Genomic DNA, 6,931 nt, shown 5'->3' on the forward strand with positions numbered 1-6,931 from the left:
TTGCTCCTTGGGGTCCACTCCCTGCTCCGACTGTCAGGCCTCTTCGCTGTGAGTGGCACAAACACGCTGCCTGAGGCCTTCCTGGTGCCCACTGGAGCGGCCAGGACAATCAGGCACTTGTGTGTCTGAGCCATGGCAAGCCCTGATTCAGAGTAAATGTTTCGCCTGGTTCCTTCCATGGCTGGGGCCTGGGGCAGCTGTGATCTTGTGGATAGAAGCTGGGCTGGACTTCCGAATTCCAGGGACGGAGTGTTGGACCAGTCTGTCGCTAGCTGTGTGAAAGCCCGCTTGGGTCACTGGACATCTCTGAGCCCGGTTTCTCAATATGCAAAATGTGAAGCAGAAGGAGAACTTACTGGGGTCCTACCTAAGGACACACATGCTGCTGCGCTTCCAGAATGACTGGAGAAAATGCTATGTTCCCACCTCAAATTGCACTTCTATTTTTTTATTTTTTTACAAAAAAACATAGTGGACTTTTATATTCGTTTTTATATCAGGCTGTCCACCCCTGTGTCTGAATGGAAGCTATTGCTAGGACCAGAGCTTTTACTCTCCAGTGACCAACATCAATTCTGCCTGTCTGGATGGCTTTCCTCAGCTGTTGCATAGCAACCTTCCCTGTCAGCTGCTTGTGTCTCTCAGCCCTTCCTGTGCAACACGTTTCTGTGGGACGTGACCAGACCTTAGAAGCGAAAGCCTTGACAAACCGCTATATGCTAATAGAAAATGCTATGTTCCCATCTCATTTTGAAACTGTGCTTTTTTTACAAAATCCATAGTGGACTTTTATATTCGCTTTATTTTATTTTTTATTCTTATTTTTTCTTTTTCTTTTTTTTATTGAGATATAATTGACATATAACATTATATTAGTTTCGGGTGTACAACATCATGATTCATTATTTGTATATACTGTGAAATGATCACCACAATAAGTCCAGTTAACATCCATCATCACACATAGTTACAATTTTTTATGATGAGAACTTCTATTGTATTCGTTTTTATACCAGCCCCTCTATATGCTAGATGCTTTATAACTATATATGCTAATATGCTTACAACTCCCAAATCTACAACCCCAGTTCGAACTTCAGCTTTGAGATCCAAATCCATATATTCATTCGTCTACTTGACATCTCCACTTGGATGTTTCAAGGGCTCCTCACAGTGAGTCTGTCTCACTGTGGTATTGCTATATCCACCACTCCCACACACTCACGTCCCCCATCTCTCTTGTTTTTAAAACTCCCATCTTCACAATCTCAGTAAATGACACCATGATCCACACAACTACTCACTCCAGAAAATGGAAGTCAGCTACCACCACTGCCCTTTTCTCATACACTGCACCCAGATGGGAAACCTCTGCAGCTCTCCAGGGCTACCTCAGTGTGCAGCTCTCTCTCCTCCATTACCCCCAGAATATTCTAGTCACACTGGCCTCTTGGAATTCTCAGCTCTGTCTCCTTCACTTATTCACCTCTGTTTGTGTTCAATCTCCCTGTGCCGTATCCAGGCAAGAAGTTGAGGGGAATTGGGCAATCCTGGGGATCACCTTTTTAATTTCCCTTATCTTGGGGATCAATGTCCTGCATGGCTCGTGGAGCCACGACGTAAAGCTTTATAACTTTCTTGGTTTATAGATATTTAGGTGGCAGAGCACATCGGATTCCTGTTAATTCATCGTTGCTGGAAGCATTATAGTACATAAATTTTTCTTACATTCAAATATTTTAACTGAGAACTATGCTTTTAAGATGTATCCACTCTGCTATGCATATGTGTGCCATCCTATTTCTCACCTAAGGCAATAAGAATACGTTTAAGCTTTCTCAGCAAGGGGATGTCATACTTGTTTTTAATGGTCAATTTTTAAGAAAGGATTTGTTGAAGACATGTGGAGAGAATAGTAGAGGGGCGAGAAACACCAAGAAACCAGAATGTGTGTCTTTCCATCATCCTGATTAGAAATAATGCTGACTTGTACAAGTGTTACCATGGAGATGGAAATTCTTGTTCCCCATTCATTCCTTGGGGAGTTCTGTTCTAATTGGTCTTACGGTAGTATATGCTGTCCTTTTCTGGGTTTATATCAGAATGACAGTGCTCTTCTGCATTCCCAGGGCTAACAGTGATGCAAAAGCAGGTCTACTGGCAACCAGAATGTCTGTTGATACCATGGCTGGTTAAGGCCTCCCGAATTCCAGTGGTTCCTCTCATCTGTTTTTTCCTCAGGGGTTCATGCACTAACCTCACATAACATGAAGCCAGTGTCTGATTCTTAATCTTGTTCTCACAGTAAGCAGGTTGTCCTCATTCTGGCCTCATTTTATCTCAGTACTTTGACCTTGACATTCAGGATGCCCAAATGGGCAAACATCCCTTCACCAACTCACTAGCTTCTGCTATTCCTTAGTTGTATCACTAACAGTTAAAACTGGCCATTTCAGGTCCTCTACAGTAACTATTTCCACATATCTAACTGTTCTCTTTCACTGCACAGCATATTATTTGATGTACTTCACATTCTACAATTGCTTTGAAATAGACAACACATATCACTACTGTGATTTTTGGAAAAGCTTTCAGCTATTAAATTGTATATTGATAATGTTACGCACTATTCTTTCTGGCTTCTCACCAATCACCACCTTCATCCCTGAAAAAAAAGGATCTGAGGTTGAAAAGCGTTTATCCATCAATAACTTTACCTTGATGACCACTCTGAATAAGCCTCACAAGTGTGCTGGTTGATCAGCCTCTAGTTTAGGTCTGTGTTAACTGTCGGAGGGCTGCTGTCAACCATTGGGAAACAGATGTTGCACTCCCATAAGCTCTCTCCTGCTTGCTTCTCTCTGTCTTCCCTAAATATCCCATTGAGAGGCCATACCCATGCTGCATACACCATTACACAAAGGAGTCCAAACTGGGCTCATTGTAAACTTTTAGTCATTATCTCAGGGAAGGGGAGGGAAGATATTACGGTAGAAGTAAGATCGGTGTGTCACAGTGGAATCAGTGTGGTTAGCCCTTCTGCATTTAGGTCCACGCAAGTCCTCAAGACGTTGCCTGTGATCCTCCATCAGCTTAAGGAAACAATTCAGGCCCATGGTGAACTACAATAAAATGTAAAATTGGGGAATACTGGCATTTAAATGTCAAAATATGGCTGTTTGTTTCCACTGAGTCTCATTAGTCTAACACCACATGCAAAAATGTCCTTGGGATCAACTGATCATGGTTACAACCTCTTCATGCTTGTGATATTAAACTCTCTACTTCATTTTAGAGGTTTGATATAATAAGTGCCCAATACCAGCAGCAAGGGCTTCCACCTGGAATGATTGTTTTGCCCCTGGAGGATTCAATTTCTTTCCAGTGCCTCACGATGGGGAATTTTCCATGGTATGTAGGCAAAGGACTTATTTCCTTTTTCCTTTCTACAAAACCAATGCATACATCAGTCTATTACCTTCCCTGGATGTGCTTCCCACACAGCCACCTGAATGGAGCTTGCTTCAGAATGAGGAGTGTCTACTTGTCCCTGTCCCTTTCCCTGTAGCCTTATCACTGGTAAAACCTCAGCTACTAGGCTTTCACCAGAAGCAATGAGTGGAGTCAGACCTTTGTTGCCTTGATTTTTTACAAACGGCTCTAAGTTTTCATGGCCAATGTTAAGAGCTGGTTGCTAGAAAGAAAAGGAGGGATGTCTGGAATTCATTATTTTGATCACCACCCAGTAAAGTGTGTTGCTGGGGAGAGATGCTTCTTTTCTTTCTGCCTGTCCCTGGCTTTCTGCTTGTCACCTTGCAGTCCCACTTGCTGTCTCTCTCCTCCACCTCTCCCTCAGCTCGCCTGCATCCTCCCTCTCTCTTTGCTGCTACCTCTCTGTCTCCCTCTTTCCTATGTCTTTACAGTCTTCTGACTGGTTTTTCTGCTCAGTCTCCCCTTCTCCTTCCATCCTTTATCCCCCATCCACGTCTGTGTAACTTCCACACCCTGGCTCTCCCTGGCATATCCCTGTCTGTTTTCCCATTGCTTCCCACATCGGTGGGAAGACCGTGGATATATACATTCATCCACCAATCCCTCTACCGATTCTTCCATCCTTTCCATTCTGTTTTTTAATTCATTAATTCCTCTGTTCATTTATTCCTCCCACAAATGTACTTGAGAGTCTATAAGGGAACAGGCACTGGACTAGACCCTCAGGATATACAGTGGAGAACAAAACAGACAATGGAAACTTTCACCATGGGGCTTGCACTGGAACGGGGCGGCAGGTGTTTCAAAAGGATCCCTCTAACAAATATATACAAATACATTAGTTATGACAAATACTGATAAGTGCTATGGAGGAAGTTTTCAAGGTGCTAAGAGAAAGGAGAAGAGGATAAGTAATTTAAATTGAGGATGAAGTGGTCTGTGGCCAGGAAAGGCCCTCAGGAAGAAGTGATCTAACCTGATTAGATTTAAAGGTACTAATGACCCTATTTCCTGTGGTAAAGAAGTAGTCCATGGACTTAAGTGGCAATAGAGGTATGCAAAATATTGTGATTGGACTCTCCTAATCATATCATCATGAAAAGCAAGGTTCTGGAGAACTATGTATTTGATAACTTTGAACATTTTAATCAAACTAAGGTGTATAATAATATTGACTGGTTGTTCTAACTGCGCTAGAGAAGGTGAGAAAAGAAAAAAAGAGATGAGCTCAGGGCTTCAAGTTTCCAGCTCAAGTTCGACATAAATGACCCAAAGTGTCAATGTCTGCCCTGAAAGAAACCCTTATCTCATCTACCTGTAGGGCTGAGTTTTCTTTTATTTTTTGTAAGAGGAAAACATTTTATTTTTTACCTATACCAAGTAAAATAAAAAAGCTTTTTCTTATAAGTGTGGTCTTACACAGATGGGTTAATTATAGACATTGGCTTACAGAAAAGATAATAAACATGAATATTTTCTATATGATTCTTGTAGGAGAGTACAAAAATACAAGAAATACAAGAGGGGTTGGGGAGCTGTAGCAGAGGAGAGATTCCTGAATTTGGGGAAAACCCTTTTGCAACAGGGAAACCCCCTCTCTGATGGGGAAATCGATTGGCACAGAAGGGAAACATTTGAAGCTGTCAGAAGAGGATGAAGTGGCTGATCAGTGGCAGATGGGACAGTGTGAGAAATACACAGATGCTCCATACCTCGGCCCTATGTGCCCCGGACTGGGACGTGTGTTCACAGGTGTGCAAGGGGGCTGGCAGCTAGTACGTGGGGATTGGAGGACAGGCCCAGAGTGAGATATGCTGTTGGCTGTGGGGAGACTGACTGAGGGGACAGGAGGGAGGAAATCAGCAGCAGGGAAAGCCTATGGAGGAAGACCGGACTGCCATGGAAGCAGGGCACTATTGCTGAGTCACACGCAGCGGGAGGAGCCACTATTGTACATTTTCCCAAACACCAGTGCCTGCTTATGACAATAAAAGAAGCCCACACAGGGCTAGCTCTTGCTGCCAAGCAATGAAAAAAAAAAGCCCTCTCAGGGCTGGCCCTCACATGCCTTATGCCGGGCGCCAGAAAAGGCCCTCTATAGGGCCCTATCTCTTGCGCCCGTGGCCACCGTTTTCCCTGAGCATTTGGCGCCTCCAGGGCCCCGTGATCCAAAAAGTCATACCACCTCTGTGCAGGGTGGCACAGGGCAGACCCAAGAACTCCAAGACAGCCTCAGGACCAGACTCCTGTGGGTGGACCACCCACAGAGGTGAGGATAAAACGAAAGCTGAACCCCAGGGACGGGGTGACTAAGGAAGAAGATGGAAAATCTTTCCATCAACTGTACAAGCTGCAAATTAAATCCCCGTGATCAACTAGGTAGACCCTGCATCTATGGAATATCTGAGTAGACAATGAGTGTTTCCACAAATGAAAACGGTCTAGCTCTGGGAGCTATGGACTTTGGGGGCAAACACACGCAGGAATTGGGCAAGATCAGAGTCTGAGTGGTCCCCACAGGGTCCACAGCAGGTCCAGAGACCAGCCCAGAGGCAGAGAAGAGCCTATTGGGGAGGCAGAGGTGGGCTGTAGCTCACAGCGTGTGCAAGGACACTTAGAGCAGAGACCCCAGGGAAACATAATTATTACTATTAATTTTATTGTTTTTTTTAACATCTTTATTGGGGTATAATTGCTTTACAATGGTGTGTTAGTTTCTGCTTTATAACAAAGTGAATCAGTTATACATATACATATGTTCCCATATCTCTTCCCTCTTGCATCTCCCTCCCTCCCACCCTCCCTATCCCACCCCTCCAGGCAGTCACAAAACACCGAGCCGATATCCCTGTGCCATGCGGCTGCTTCCCACTAGCTATCTACCTTACGTTTGTTAGTGTGTACATGTGCATGACTCTCTCTCGCCCTGTCACAGCTCACCCTTTCCCCTCCCCATATCCTCAAGTCCGTTCTCCAGTAGGTCTGTGTCTTTATTCCTGTCTTACCCCTAGGTTCTTCATGACATTTTTTTTTCTTCTTAAATTCCATATATATGTGCTAGCATACGGTATTTGTCTTTTTCTTTCTGACTTACTTCACTCTGTATGACAGGCTCTAGGTCTATCCACCTCATTACAAATAGCTCCATTTCGTTTCTTTTTATGGCTGAGTAATATTCCATTGTATATATGTGCCACATCTTTATCCATTCATCCGATGATGGGCACCCAGGTTGTTTCCATCAACAGGATATTGTAAATAGAGCTGCAATGAACATTTTGGTGCATGACTATTTTTGAATTTTGGTTTTCTCAGGGTATATGCCCAGTAGTGGGATTGCTGGGTCATATGGTAGTTCTATTTGTAGTTCTTTAAGGAACCTCCATACTGTTCTCCATAGTGGCTGAACCAATTCACATTCCCACCAGCACTGCAAGAG

Source organism: Delphinapterus leucas, chromosome X (genome assembly GCF_059928025.1).
Source record: "Delphinapterus leucas isolate spDelLeu-1000000601 "Yukka" chromosome X, BTC_Dleu_Yukka2, whole genome shotgun sequence".
NCBI classification, from domain to species: domain Eukaryota; kingdom Metazoa; phylum Chordata; class Mammalia; order Artiodactyla; family Monodontidae; genus Delphinapterus; species Delphinapterus leucas.